Source organism: Suncus etruscus, chromosome 8 (genome assembly GCF_024139225.1).
Source record: "Suncus etruscus isolate mSunEtr1 chromosome 8, mSunEtr1.pri.cur, whole genome shotgun sequence".
Lineage (NCBI taxonomy): Eukaryota > Metazoa > Chordata > Mammalia > Eulipotyphla > Soricidae > Suncus > Suncus etruscus.
This window is the reverse complement of record NC_064855.1, coordinates 54,421,033-54,436,111: the sequence shown is the minus strand read 5'-3', so window position 1 is coordinate 54,436,111 and position 15,079 is coordinate 54,421,033. Positions and strand designations below refer to the sequence as shown.

General features: G+C 33.9%; 1 protein-coding gene across 1 annotated transcript in view; it reads left to right on the top strand.

The window, feature by feature from the left end:
- Positions 1 to 317: 317 nt before the first annotated feature.
- Positions 318 to 15,079, top strand: part of TRPC4 (transient receptor potential cation channel subfamily C member 4) — a 207,908-nt gene continuing 193,146 nt past the window's right edge. Inside the window, exon 1 of the mRNA XM_049778889.1 lies at positions 318 to 424. The gene's annotated coding sequence lies outside the window, so the exon portion shown is untranslated. The remainder of the gene's footprint in view (positions 425 to 15,079) is intronic.

The following is a 15,079-nucleotide window of genomic DNA, read 5'->3' as shown; positions in this document are numbered from 1 at the left end:
GTTCCTGCACTATCAGCCGTGGGAAAAAGAACTTTATCCGGAGATTCTGCAGGTCCACCAGGAGTGGGCTTAGGTTCTTTTATCCAGGGGCTCACCTCCCCCCTCCAAGCCCTCCCTTCCCCCCAAGCATCCTCACTCCGCCCAGTTCCTAGGCAATTGCGTGGACTTCAGTTTCGTGCGTTTCCTCGGAATGCTCCAAAACTCCGCTGAGACTTAAAACAATTCCACTGGAAGGAATTTGCAGGGCGAGCTAGGGCGCCCTTTAGCATCCATCCTTCCGCCCGATCTAGGATCGATCGCCCTTCCAGCTGAAGATCGCCAACTTGGCAGGTAAAGCTCCTTGCCGCTGGAGCTGCACCTCGACTTCTTTCTGGGATCTCGGTTTAAGTTTTTCCGAACTGACTGGAAAGCCGACTCCTTTCTGGTAGGCGGATATCCCTGGGGTGGGTAACACTAGGATCTGGCTGCTGGGTTCTCCTAAGGCTGGGGATCATATTTGGGAGGCTTTCGTGGGTTGACCCGGGCTGATCCTGAATTTGGGAACGCTTTTAAGTCTTTCCACTCACCCTGTTTTAAGGAAGAGGATGAGGAATGAACCTTGGTGTGACTTATATGGTAAACAAAGCAGCTGCAGCCACCCCAGAGTGCTGTGGCGATAGGCTGTTTTTTACTTAGCCTTTTATGCATTAGGGGAAAATGGAGATTTTGGTGGCCCACGGGGCTTGTATAAGTAAACCCTCGCCCTCTGATACCTCACGGGGAATAAAGGAAGGTGGGTGATTAACTCCTCTACGATCAATTGCACTCTGCGTCATTTTTATTTTCAGTCCAGAAACTGGAACATTTTTTATACATTTTGCTGGACTGGGGCTAGGGATTCTTAGCTCTCTTGGAGACTGAAATTCCGGTTAAATCAATGAGTCCGTTTGGTACTAGGAAGAATCACTAAGATTGATTGCACAACTTCTTGTTCTATTTGGGAATGCAGCTACGTTTTGTAACCCGAAATTTGGGAATACTGGAAAGGGATAAAGGTTTTGGGAGCGACATAGAAAAGGGAGCACTTTATTATTATTATTATTATTATTATTATTATTATTATTAATTATTATTTTCTGTCTTCACAATGTTGTAGCCAGGATTTTTTCTTTGCTCACATGGCCTCCTAAGGAGGTCCTTCCCAGTTTTATTTCACAGCTATAAACTGCAGCAGGTTGCTTAGAGTAGAACTAAGCCAAAGGAGTTGGGAGGAGGCAGAAGCAAGAAGATTTACTTGTAGAAAGAAATTTCAAACTGGAGTGTGTGTGAAACCTGAAAAAAAAAATCTCTCAGGTCTCATTTAATTTCTGAATCTTTCCATCTTGGGAATTGCAACAGAAAGCTTTACACAAATTCTTTAGAATAAAAGGTTAACTGGAGTTTGATATCTTCCCTTCGCCCCCAGGGATGGGGAATAAGGATGGGCCACAACCATGCTCTTTAGTTTGATTTATTTTTCAAAAAAAAACTTTAATTAGACACGAGGTAAGAGTAGGTGGTTATGTTAAGACATTAAATCTGTCATTAGTTTGTGACTTGGTGTATGAACTTTTGTTTGTAATATTCATTTCTATTTTTTGGGCAGTAGACCAAAAATCATGTACCCACCCCCTAAGCATTTAAAGCAGCACATTAATAAGGGGGATGGATAACTAGTATTTAGAACATTAGAATAAAAACTCACTACTGTGTTATTAAACTAGCACTTCACAAACTATATTTATGAATTAGTACAGATAATGCAAATCAATATAAATTATTAAATTATAGCTAAGAATTTTATGCAAATATCATGCATTAAGAAATATTAGAAACTAAGGCAGAAAGCAAGCAAGTTCATACATAGTTAGGAATAAAAGACCATCGAATCGGAAAACCTTTCAAGAGCACTCTGGTTATCCTTCACCCTCTCACGGAGCTAGGGAAAGCTGGTAGATTTAAAGCACGAAAGTTATCCATAAAAAAAAATAGTAACAGGTTGATCAAACCGAATCTTATGATATTTTTTTTATTCACTGAGTGAATAAATGTGTATTGTTAGAATAAGGCTTAGAAAAGATCTGTGACATATTTAGAAAACTCTAATTTACAGAATCATGAGAGTTCTTTACAGCATAAAATATCCCAGCTTCATGAACGAAATGAAAATGAAATTTTGCTCTTTAGCAAAATCTGTTAAGTACTGACAATGTTTCTGAAAATCTCTTTAGTTGAAAAATAAGATTATTTCAATTTACTTGTTAAACATTTGTTCACTAAGATCTAATAAGTGAAGCCATTAAACTTAACCTTCATTTTTTTTCTGTTTGTTTTTCTGTTGCAGTAATTCCCAGAAAGAAGGTCAAGGTCAAATTGTTAAAAAAAACTATGGAAAATTAAAGTTCCATATGAATTTTATGTCTGTAATGGTTATTAAAATAGTAACATAAAATTTTTATAGGAATTCATAGCTAGAAAACATGAGAAATGTTGCTTTCATTTATTCTGATTAGGTGAAATGTTATATTTTCTTCAATATGTGTATTTTCAAGTTTCTGACCTAAACTTTAGTGCAAATATTATTGAATTTATATCAACGTATAAGAATTGGTTAACCATACTGAATAAACATTTTTTCATAGATATGCTATTGAGAGAAAATATTGTCTTCTTTTTATCTGCATGGTTGATTGCCAGTATAATTTATGACATTCACCTTATTAACTCTGAATTTCAGAGCAAAAAAACTACGTTTTTCTTAGAGCATATTTTAGAAAAAATTAAGATATGATATGCCCACCTTTGTTTAATACTTAATATTGTGAATATCAGAGTTCAAAAGATAAAAACTCTCAAATTTTAAATAAATATATAGAAATGTTGGTTAATAACTGGGACTGTAAAAAATGGACTGAATATTTTTCTAATGAAAACATTGTTTCATTTTTTAAAATAAGCTAGCTAAGGGAAATATACAAAACTATTATGATTAAAATTGTCGTACCTCTTACAAGATCCGATTCTGATATACTTCTTGTCTCTCTAACATTACATGCATCATTTGGGATACATTGAAGTCTGTCATAAAATGAATATATGAACATATATAAAGAATATATGGGGCCCGGAGAGATAGCACAGTGGCATTTGCCTTGCAAGCAGCCGATCCAGGACCAAAGGTGTTTGGTTCGAATCCCGGTGTCCCATATGGTCCCCTGTGCCTGCCAGGAGCGATTTCTGAGCAGACAGTCAGGAGTAGCCCCTGAGCACCACCGGGTGTGCCCCCCCCCCAAAAAAAAAGAAGTAGTCCAGGAGAGGTGACTGGACTGACTCCTTGAAGAATATATGGAATATATTATTTAAAATTTTTATATATGGAATATATTCTTTAAATTTAAGGTTTTCTTTAAAAAGTTGAAGAGAAAGTTCAAAATAAAATTTGTCTTCTTTTTTTCTTTATTTAAACATCTTGATTATATATATGATTGTGATTAGGTTTCAGTCATGTAAAGAACACCCCCTTTACCAGTGCAACATTCCCACCACCAATGTCCCAAATCTCCCTCCATTCCACCCCCCCACCTGCACTCCAGACAGGCTTTCCAGTTCCCTCATTCATTCACATGATTATGGTAGTTCTCTGTGTAGTTATTTCTATAATTGCACTTACCAGTCTTTGGGGTGAGCTTCATGAAGTGAGCTGGAAGTTCCAGCCCTCCTCTCATTGACTCTGAGGATTGTTGCAAAAATGACTTTTATTTTTCTTAAAACCCATAGATGAGTGAGACTATTCTGCGTCTCTCTCTCTCTCCCTCTGACTTATTTCACTCAGCATGATAGATACCATGTACATCCATGTACAGGAAAATTTCATGTAAACATTAAAATAGTGAGTTAAACTCAACTTTTAGAGGTCATTTGCACTTATCAAGTTGTGATAAAATACATTTTTGTGTAACATTTTTGTTTGTTTTCTATTTCTAATCTTCAAAAGCAAGAGATTCTATATTAAAAAAACTGAAAATATTATTTTGGTGTGACATGTAATATTGTGGCTATATCTTTTAATGATTATAAACACAATCCTGAACTCTTGAGAATATTAGTATAGCAACAAATCTTTGTTAAAAATAAATGTTGGAAAATATTTCATTCATTTGAAAATCTAAAAACTAAAGATAAACTTTTTCTCCAAGAACTGATTTAATTTAGGTGTACTTTTTTTTAGGTGTGTGTGTGTGTGTGTGTGTGTGTGTGTGTGTGTGTGTATGTATGTGGGTGGGATCCAGATTTGGGCCACTCTAGTAAAGAGCTCTGTGCAAAGAACTTCTCATTATTAATCTAGGGATCACTCCTAGAGATGTTCAAGAACCTTTATCCATACTTCTAAGGTCACAGGTTGTGATTTACATAAATTAAAAAGAAAAAAATCTTCAATAACCATTCTGAAAGTTGGATTTTACTTAAAATGGAATAAAACAAAGTTAATAGTTTTAGAACTTTTAATGCTCCTGTAAATAAAACTAAATGATGTCCTACTAATAAGGTATATGTTTTATCTCCTTTTAAAATATTTTCTTTGAATTACTATCATTTTACAGATAATTGGATTCTCATAAGTAACAGATGACACATGGATACAGCTTTACACATAAAATTAGAAATGTTAGTTAAAACTTTAACTTTAAATATGCCTTCATAGTTTTATCTAGAACACTGCATTCTTTTGAGAAATGGAAGTGCTATAAAACTGAATAAAATATGCCTTCATTCTATTCTTCGTCCAATTTAATATTATATACTTGAAGCATAACATCTTTAAATGGCTGAGTTTCATTTATTTAAGGCAGAAAAAAAGAACTATCCCAAGAAAGGAAAAAGAAGAAAAGCAGGAGTCTTAATAAATAGGAGATTTAATATGTATGCTGGACACTATGCTAGGAACTTTGAAGGAAAAATAAAAGCTTGTTCTCATGTTATAATTACATCTGTTTTACAACTGAAGTATTAGTTCACGTTTTTAAAATGTTACAAGAGGGGCTGGTGTGGTGGCACAGTGGTAGGGCGTTTGCCTTGAATGCAGCTGACCTAGGACAGACCCTTGGCATCCCATATGATCCTCCAAGCCAGGAGCAATAATTTCTGAGCACAGAGCCAGGAGTAACCCCTGAGTATCACTGAGTGCCCCCCCCCAAGTTACAAGACTTCATTTTAAATAAAACACAGATCTGTGATAGAGTCAAGATTTGAACCGATGTCTAGCTTTTAGTAGGCCTTTATGTCATTCTTGTCATGGTGTATAGTATAAAATTACCAATTTTTTATTTATTTTTGTTTTGGGGTCACACCTGGTGGTGCTCACATGTTATTTCTGGCTCTGTGCACAGGAATTACTCCTGGCTGTGCTTGGGAAGTAGGAAAGTTATTGGTGTGCTGGGGATTGAACTGAGGTCAACTTTATTGCAAGTTGAACACCCTGCCTGTTATAACTCTCCAGTCAACAAATTACCAATATTTTAATGAGATAAATGTGCTTGACTCTTAAAGTTATCTATATCCTTAATTTTCTTTTTTTTTTTTTTTTTTTTTTTGGTTTTTGGGCCACACCCTGTGACGCTCAGGGGTTACTCCTGGCTATGCGCTCAGAAGTTGCTCCTGGCTTCTTAGGGGACCATATGGGACGCCGGGGGATCAAACCGCGGTCCGTCCTAGGCTACCGCAGGCAAGGCAGGCACCTTACCTCCAGCGCCACCGCCCGGCCCCCTATATCCTTAATTTTCAAATGTAGCATTATAGTATAAATAATACTGTTATAAATATAAAGTTTGTAACAATACTCAACTTCAGGTTTATTCATGAGCAGAATGACTCATAACTCATCTCACGAACTTTCCTCACCTAATTATTTCTTTATTTGTTTTCATTAGCAAATAGCAGTGTTATAGTATGAAGAGAAAAGACAAACTTTATCTCCGTTTTATTAATTTATTAATTTTACTCTAGTCAACAGATTATAATTTCTAAATAAAATTTTGTCATACCAGCTTTTAAAACAGCTATAAACTTATGTAAAATATAATAAGAATAATATAAACTTGTGTAAAATATAATAAGAAAAGCAATCAAGTTAATGCTTCTGAATTTATTTTTATCTTATTACAGTATCACAAAGTTTCCAAGCCAGTGGTTTGTACTAAATTTATCTATCTTATCTGGACAATTACTTGAAATGTCCCTAGAATTTCAGTGTTTCAAAGCTCTCTTTCATAAGTCTCACATTCAGTATATTCCCTGTAGTACATTTTAACAGATTCATCTGTCATTTTTATTTTTATTTTTTGAACTTTTTTTTTATTGGATTGATTGTTTTGGGACCACACCTGATGGATTTCAGGATTACCCATGGCTCTGCACTCAGAAATCGCTTTTGACAGGCTTAGGGAATCATATTGGATGCCACAAATCCAACGGTTCCCGTGTCAGTTACTTGCCAGGCAATTGCCCTACCACTGTGCTATCTCTCTGGCCCCATTATCTGTCTTTTTTTATTGTTGTTGTTGCCATACCCTGTGATGCTCAGGGGCTACTCCTGGCTATGTGCTCAGAAATCGCTCCTGGCTGGCAGGACCAGATGGGACTCCGGGGGGATCAATCTATGCTTGGTCCTAAGTCAGCTGCACACAAGGCAAATGCCCTACTGTTGTGCCACCTACACAGCCCCCATTTTTATGATCTGTCATTTTTAAAACATTAATACCAGCATTTTAAATTATATTGATATTGAAATTTTAAAAATAGAATATTTGAAAATAAATTTTAATGTTTTACTTGGCAGAAGATATGTATTCAATATTAGTAAATGAACAGTAAAATATACATAAATGACACAAAGAGATACTATTCATCTTTGTTGCATTTTCAGACAGGGCTTCTCTACACTAGAACTTTTACCTTATTGCCTCCTGTCAAAACGTAGCTTAAAATTCTGTCCTGTCTCTGGAAGTTTCCTTCCTGTCTCCAGGTGTCATAATATAAATACAAGCAAAACCCCTCTTATAGTCTTGTTTGCAGGTGGGTAGAACTCTGTATCCTGAACTAAACGGTCAACTTTAAGAAAAGCAGATGCTGTGACTAAAATATGTGAGATTTTAACTAAATTGGAATGTCATAAATATTATGCTTTTGTGACTGAGTGTAATTATTTTCATAATATCATGGTTTTATTCTGAATGTGTGTTCTTACATAACAAAGACAAATATAAAACTAATCCATTTATGTGATATACTGAGTAACATTATTTACTAGGTTATAGTTGCTCGATACTCTTTATTTTATAGGGTTTAAATAGCCAATATCACTGTGCTTATTTTAGTAATGTGCTAGAATTCTTAAGGGGAGTTTTCTGTTCTATTTTACTAAGATAAGTATGAATAGAATGGAAATAGAACAGATACATATTTTTTGTTCCCTTTTTTGTGAGGTGTTGAGAATTTCAATGTTGGATTGAATCCAGGACCTCACACAGACAAGACAAGCATTCTACCATTAAGCTACATCTCTGACCTACAAACACAAAGAATTACTAAAATAACCAACTAATTTAAAGAGATTTAGAGACCTGTTTGGACTAACTATGTATGTTAGAATGAATTTAACATTTAAAATGTACATGAAGTACATACATTTTTGTGATAATAGCATTTTTAATCTATCTCATTAAATATAATTTCTGCAAAGATAGCTTTATAAAACATGCTCAGATAAACATATGTTTACTGTATTTTACCTATATATAATAATGAATAAGCAACATATCTGTGTGTATCTGTATGATAGAATCATACTTTGTATCACATTGCACTGACATTACCATTTCACAAATTTGAATTATTAGCACTGAACAAACATTTTTGGTTGGATAAAGGATTACATGTATTTATAGATAATTAATCTATTGCAAGTTTCTTTGTTCATCTCCCTTTTAAATTATTATTCTTTCAAAAAATTTTTTCAACTTGACTCAACATGGTAGGAGGACGGATAATCAGAAGGCATAGTATAGTCACTGAGAACTGATATATCTGTCGTGGTTTATGAATAATTTTCTCATTATTTTAAAAGTATTGCTATTGTATATAATGCTTTTTTGCAGACATTTTACTCTAATATTTCTAACAAAGGATTCTGATAAGCCACCTCTTATCATGTTCCAATGTCACATATTGTCTTGCAGAGATTTTGTTTTATTGGTCAACTGAATGTTTCTTGCGGAAACAGAAAAATTCTTCATTAAAGAATGACAAGCCAGATTAAAATAAATAAAGCCAAGATTAGGTTGTGATAAATTTTAAATATTTTTCACCTAAAATTAATATTTCATATGTGTAGAAATTGGGTTTTAACTGTAAGTTCATATTACTGAAACCAGTAAAGGGGTTTCTTTTTCCTTGTATTCATAGATATCACTAAATTACTAATTAAATGCTATGTACTTTAGATTTGTGTTTATCAAAATTATGTCATATTTATGGTAAAACATCCATATATTAATTACCTTTATGATCAATGAAGTAAAAGTTACAGAGAGAGCTAAATTAGGAATTATATGGTTTAGGGACTTTAATACTCACGAGTCTATCACTGCATGGATATATGAAAGACTTTGACTAAAATATACTTGAAATGGTGGATCTATATAGCTAATCTACTTAAGTGTTTACTAGTGAATGCATTGTCTACCAATAAGAATGTATTAAAGGTCAAAAAGTCTACCATTTTCTTGAATATGGGTAATAATAGTCAAATACCATTTTTACCTGAAAACTATCTCTCTGAGTGCCCAAACTTACTAGAAAGTTGTGTTGCAAGCATGTTCAGCTTAGACTGGGTAATTTAAACTTCTGAGGGCCTCTACAACAAAGAAGAAAAAGGTTAAAATTTAATGTCTATATTAATTAGCATTTTAAGGATATGCTTTTTTATGTTGAAAAAATGTTGGCAGAATTAAAGGAGTTATTTTCTTATCTGGTTCATTTTAACCTCACAGCTTAACATTTTTGATTTGTAATACAAGCTACTTAGAGCTGAACTGCTTATTTTCATTTAGCACTCCAGCAAGTTCTTGGAACAAAGTGAAACAGCAATTGATTTTGTCCTTTCATGGATAAAAGAATATTTTATTATAAAAAAGCATTTTATCATTAGAACACTTATGCTGAATAATTTTTCATCATATACAACATAAAATTTGGCTTGAAAAATAAAAATATGCTTCTATTCTGTCATACTTATCAGTAAACCACTAAAACCATAGCTAACAACTATCTATGATAGTGAAATATTTTCATACCTTTTATTATGTTTTTTAAATAGTTAGATGCAATATTCTTTTATTGATTTATACTTAATTGAAATTACTAAGAGCAAAAATTATTTAGGGCAAAAATACAGATGTTTTATATATAATATTTTTGCCTTTGATTTGCATATTTATATGGATACATATCCATATTTTAATGTAGAAATCTACAACAAGAAAAGCAGGAGAAGCAATATATTTAAGAAATAAATGAGTTAGGACTGGAGGGATATTATAGGGGGCAAGGCACTTGTGCATAGTTCAGTTGCCAGCATAACAGATGTTCCCCTAAGCACTGTCAGAAGTGATCTCTGAGAACAGTCAGGCATAAGACCAGAACACCTCAGGCAGAGTCCCCAAAACAAATACCGACACAAAAATTATGAGGATTTCATGTCAATTCAAAATTCAATAATTTTCCATGTTTGTGTTCTATCATGATAAATTTATGTAATAAATACTTACATTTTATTATATTAAAATATTTGAAAAAAATCTTAACAGTCCCTTGAAAATTTTTGCCCTTGGCTAAACACAAAATTCTGTGTGTTCCAATGTAAACATTTAAAACAAACCAATAGAAAATATGAAGTGTCTTTTTTTAAAATTATCACAGACTGGTTTGAAATTTTATGAAAGAAAAATATATTTTATTTTAAAAATAAATAATTTATATACTTACATAAAATTATTAAATTCATATACTACTAAAACTACACTTAAATTTCTTATATATTTTATATTGATTAAATATAATTTAAATTTATATTTTAAATTGAAAACTCTGATATATATGTTCATTTAAAAAGGATTCTACTTAACTTATTTATAAATTAACCACTTTGCTAATATTTCTTTATTTTCTCTGAGGCAATAAAATATCTATACTCAGAAAACTTTAATTATAGAATTTAGTTTTATCAACTGTAGTCACTATATTATGCATTAGATCAGTAGACACCTTTCATAATAGGACAAAATGTTTAAACTTTTACCACTTTCTCACTACATTAAACTATAGACTTTTTGTTCTCTAAGATTGAACACTTTCTTAGTTTCCACATATAAGCAACATATTTCTAAATTTACTTAACATAAATGTCTTACATTTCTTCCCAAGATGTCATTAATATTAGAATTTCATTTTCCTGATATTTGAATATTATTTTATTATATGATATATAAAATACATTTAAAATTAATATACATGGTATCTCATCATTCTTTTGATTTGCATCTCTCTGATGATAAGTGATGAGGAGCATTTTTTCATGTGCCTTTTGGCCATTTGTATTTCTTTTTTATCAAAGTGTCTGTTCAATTCTTCTTCTCAAATTTTGATGGGATTAGATGTTTTTTTCTTGTAAAGTTAGGTCAGTGCCCTGTATATTTTGAATATTAGCTCATTATCTGATGGGTATTGGGTGAATAGTTTCTTCCACACGGTGGGTGGCTCTTGTATCCTGGGCACTATTTCTTTTGAGGTGCAGAAGCTTCTCAGCTTAATGTATTTCCATTCGTTATCTCTGCTTCCACTTGTTTGGAGAGTGAAGTTTCCTCCTTGAAGATGCCTGTAGTCTCAATGTCATGGAGTGTTTTACCGACGTGTTGTTCTATAAACCTTATGGTATCAGGTCTGATATCTAAGTCTTTAATCCATTTGGATTTTACCTTTGTATATGATGTTAACTGGGGGAGTCTATGTTTGATTTTTTGCAAGTGGCTAACTAGTTCTGCCAGCACCACTTGTTGAAGAGCTTTCTTTCCTCCATTTAGGATTTCTTGCTCCTTTATAAAAAATTAGGTGATTGTATTTGTGGGGAACATTCTCTGAGTATTCAAGCCTATTCCACTGATCTGAGGGCCTTTTATTCCAATACCAGGCTGTTTTGATAACTACTGCTTTGTAATAAAGTTTAAAGTTGGGGAAAGTAATTCCTCCCATATTCTTTTTCCCAATGACTGCTTTAGCTGTTCTAGGGTGTTTATTGTTACCAATGAATTTCAAAAGTGTTTCATTCATTTCATTGAAGAATGTCACAGTTATCTTTAGAATGTCACAGGATCACATTAAATCTGTACAATGCTTTGGGGAGTATTGCCATTTTAATGATGTTAATCCTGCCAATCCATGAACAGGGTATGCATTTCCATTTCCATGTGTCCTCTCTTATTTCTTGGAGTAGGGCTTTATAGTTTTCTTTGTATAGGTCCCTCACGTCTTCGGTCAAGTTGACTCCAAGATATTTGAGTTTGTGTGGTACTAATGTGAATGGGATTGCCTTCTTGACGTCCATCTCTTCCCTATCGTTATTGATGTATAAAAAGGCCATTAATTTCTGTGTGTTAATTTTGTAGCCTGCCACCTTGCTATATGAGTCTATTGTTTCTAGAAGCTTTTTGTTAGAGTCTTTAGGGTTTTCTAAGTAGAGTATCATGTCATCTGCAAACAGTGAGAGCTTGACTTCTTCCTTTCCTATTTGGATTCTCTTGATATCTTTTTCTTGCCTGATCGCTATAGCAAGCACTTCCAGTGTTGAAGAGGAGTGGTGAGAGCGGACAGCCAGTCTTGAACCAGAATTTAGAGGAAAGGCTTTTAGTGTTTCTCCATTGAGGATAATATTTGCCATTGGCTTGCGATTGATGGCTTTAACAAGATTGAGAAAGGTTCCTTTCATTCCCATCTTGCTGAGAGTTTTTATCACGAATGGGTGTTGGACCTTATCAAATGCTTTTTCTGCATCTATTGATATGATCATGTGACTTTTATTTTTCTTCTTGTTGATGTTGTGTATGATGTTGATAGATTTATGGATGTTAAACATCCTTGCATTCCTGGGATGAAGCCTAATTGGTTGTAGTGTATGATCTTCTTGATGATGGGTTGGATCCTATTTGCCAGGATTTTGTTGAAGATCTTTGCATCTGCATTCATCAGGGATATTGGTCTGTAATTTTCTTTTTTGGCAGGATCTCTGTCTGGTTTTGATATCAAGGTGATGTTGGCTTCATAAAAGCTGTTTGGGAGTGTTCCCGTTTTTTCAATTTCATGGAAGAGCCTGGCTAGGATTGGTAGTAACTCCTCTTGAAAGGTTTGAAAGAATTCATTAGTAAATCCATCTGGGCCTGGGCTTTTCTTTTGGGGCAGATGTTTCATTACAGTTTCAATTTCCTCAATAGTGAAGGGTGTGTTTAGATATGCTACATCCTCCTTACTTAACTGCGGAAGGTTTTAAGTGTCCAAGAATTTTTCCATTTCTTCTAGGTTCTCATGTTTAGTAGCATAAAGTTTCTCAAAGTAGTCTCTGCAATATCTGTTGTGATCTCCCCCTTTTCATTTCTAATACAGGTTGTCAGGTTTCTCTCTCTCTCTTTCTTTGTGAGTTTTGCCAAAGGTCTAACAATCTTGTTTATTTTTTCAAAGAACCAGATTCTGCTTTTGTTGATCTTTCGGATTGTTTTTTGGGTGTACACTTCGTTGATTTCTTCTCTCAGCTTTGTTATTTCTTTCTGTCTCCCTATTTTTGGGTCCTTTTGTTTAGCACTTTCTAATTCTATGAGCTGTGTCATTAAGCTATTCAGATTGGCACACATCACAAAGAATGAGAACAATCAGTGCTGGTGGGGATGTGGAGAGAAAGGAATTCTTATCCATTGCTGGTGGGAATGCAGTCTAGTCCAACCTCTATGGAAAGCAATATGGAGATTCCCAAAAAAACTGGAAATTGAGCTACCATTTGACCCAGCTATTCCACTCTTAGGGATATACCCTAGGAACACAAGAATACAATACAAAAACCCCTTCCTCACACTTTTATTTATTGCAGCACTATTCACAATAGCCAAGCTCTGGAAACAACCAAGATGCCCTTCAACAGACGAATGGCTAAAGGAACTGTGGTACATATACACAATGGAATATTATGCAGCCGTCAGGAGGGATGAAGTCATGAAATTTTCCTATACATGGATGTACATGGAGTCTATTATGTTGAGTGAAATAAGTCAGAGGGAGAGAGAATAGTCTTACTCATCTATAGGTTTTAAGAAAAATAAAAGTCATTTTTTGCAGCAATCCTCAGACACAATGAGAGGAGGTCTGGAACTTCCAGCTCACTTCATGAAGCTCACCCCAAAGAATGGTGAGTTTAGTTATAGAAATAACTACACTGAGAACTACCATAATCATGTGAATGAATGAGGCAACTGGAAAGCCTGTCTAGAGTACAGGTGGGGTGGGGTGGGATGGAGGGAGATTTGGGACATTGGTGGTGGGAATGTTGCACTGGTGAAGCGGGGGGTGTTCCTTACATGACTGAAACCTAATCAATCATATTGTAATCAAGGTGTTTAAATAAAGAAAAGAAGAAAAAATTAATAGCATATAACAATTCCCTTGTATGAAAATTTACCTTCCAATGCCCCAATGTCTGATATAGATAGAAATATTTCCTCCTGCATATTCTGATACTTGACAATCCTAAAAGAAATAGTGGAGAATTAAATAATTGATGTGCTTCCTTTTGAAATAAACCTTACCCAATTTGATTTGACACATCTTTCTGGTAGTTTTGCTGACATAACCCATCCACAAAATTGCAGAGAAACAAAAGAATATACAAGAAAAAGACAAGTCCATGTTTATTATTTTCTACATATAAAAATTCTGCTTAAGATAAATTTTGCCCAAAAATAATTGATAATCTCTAATAAAAGGGAACATATTTCAGTTTTAAATATGACTGTTTTTATGGTAAAATATCCTAAGGGAATGGGACATTCTGGTGAAGCATACTGTTAACTAGCATTTGACACACCCTCATAATACCTTTCTGAATAAACTACTAGGTTATCTAGGAGGAAAACTTAATGCAACAAATCTAATATTAGGTGGAGTTCAGTTTGAGTCTTAACTCTCATATATTTAATTGGTAACTTTTGTTATAATTTTCTTGATATATCTACTACTCAAGTTTATCATTTGTAAATATAGATAAAATATGTAAAATATCTCTAAGTTAAACAGAATAATAAAGAAGATATTGTCATTTATCACTTTGATAGGTATATAATTTTTAAGTAACAGGATAAAAGCTAATGGTTTATTACTGAAACTTCATTAGAAAAATTGACCTAAAATTAGAGTCTGTTTTTATGTAGAGTGGGTATATTTTTTTACTGGAATCATAGTCTTTGTTAGAGACTTGGATAAACTTGAATATTCCTGCTGTATAAAATTATTAATGTTAACTTAGCCTTACTATTTGAGACAGAGAGCATGTGAGAAAGAGATGAGAGAGAAAACAGGCATCCCATACTTACTGATAATGTATAGATATGTACAATAATCTGACAACTTGTGTATATTGTCATTTAATTAATATAAATTCTGCTACAGAGGTCTCAAACTCGCAGCCCGCGAGCCATTTGCGGCCCTCTGTACAACATTTTGTGGCCCTGCCCTAGAGGAATCTTTTTTTGTTTTGTTTTGTTTTAGTTGTTTGGGTCACACCTCCCAATTCAAGGCTTACTACTGACTTAGTACTCAAGGATCACCCCAACTTTGCCTCCTGCAGCCCCTAGGTAATTTGAGTTTGAGACCCCTGTGCTAAAATGTAACCTTCCAAAACTATCTATCTCAAAATTTATATATTAGATTTCCATTAACATTCATAGTCACTATTGATAGTTTTTTACTTGAA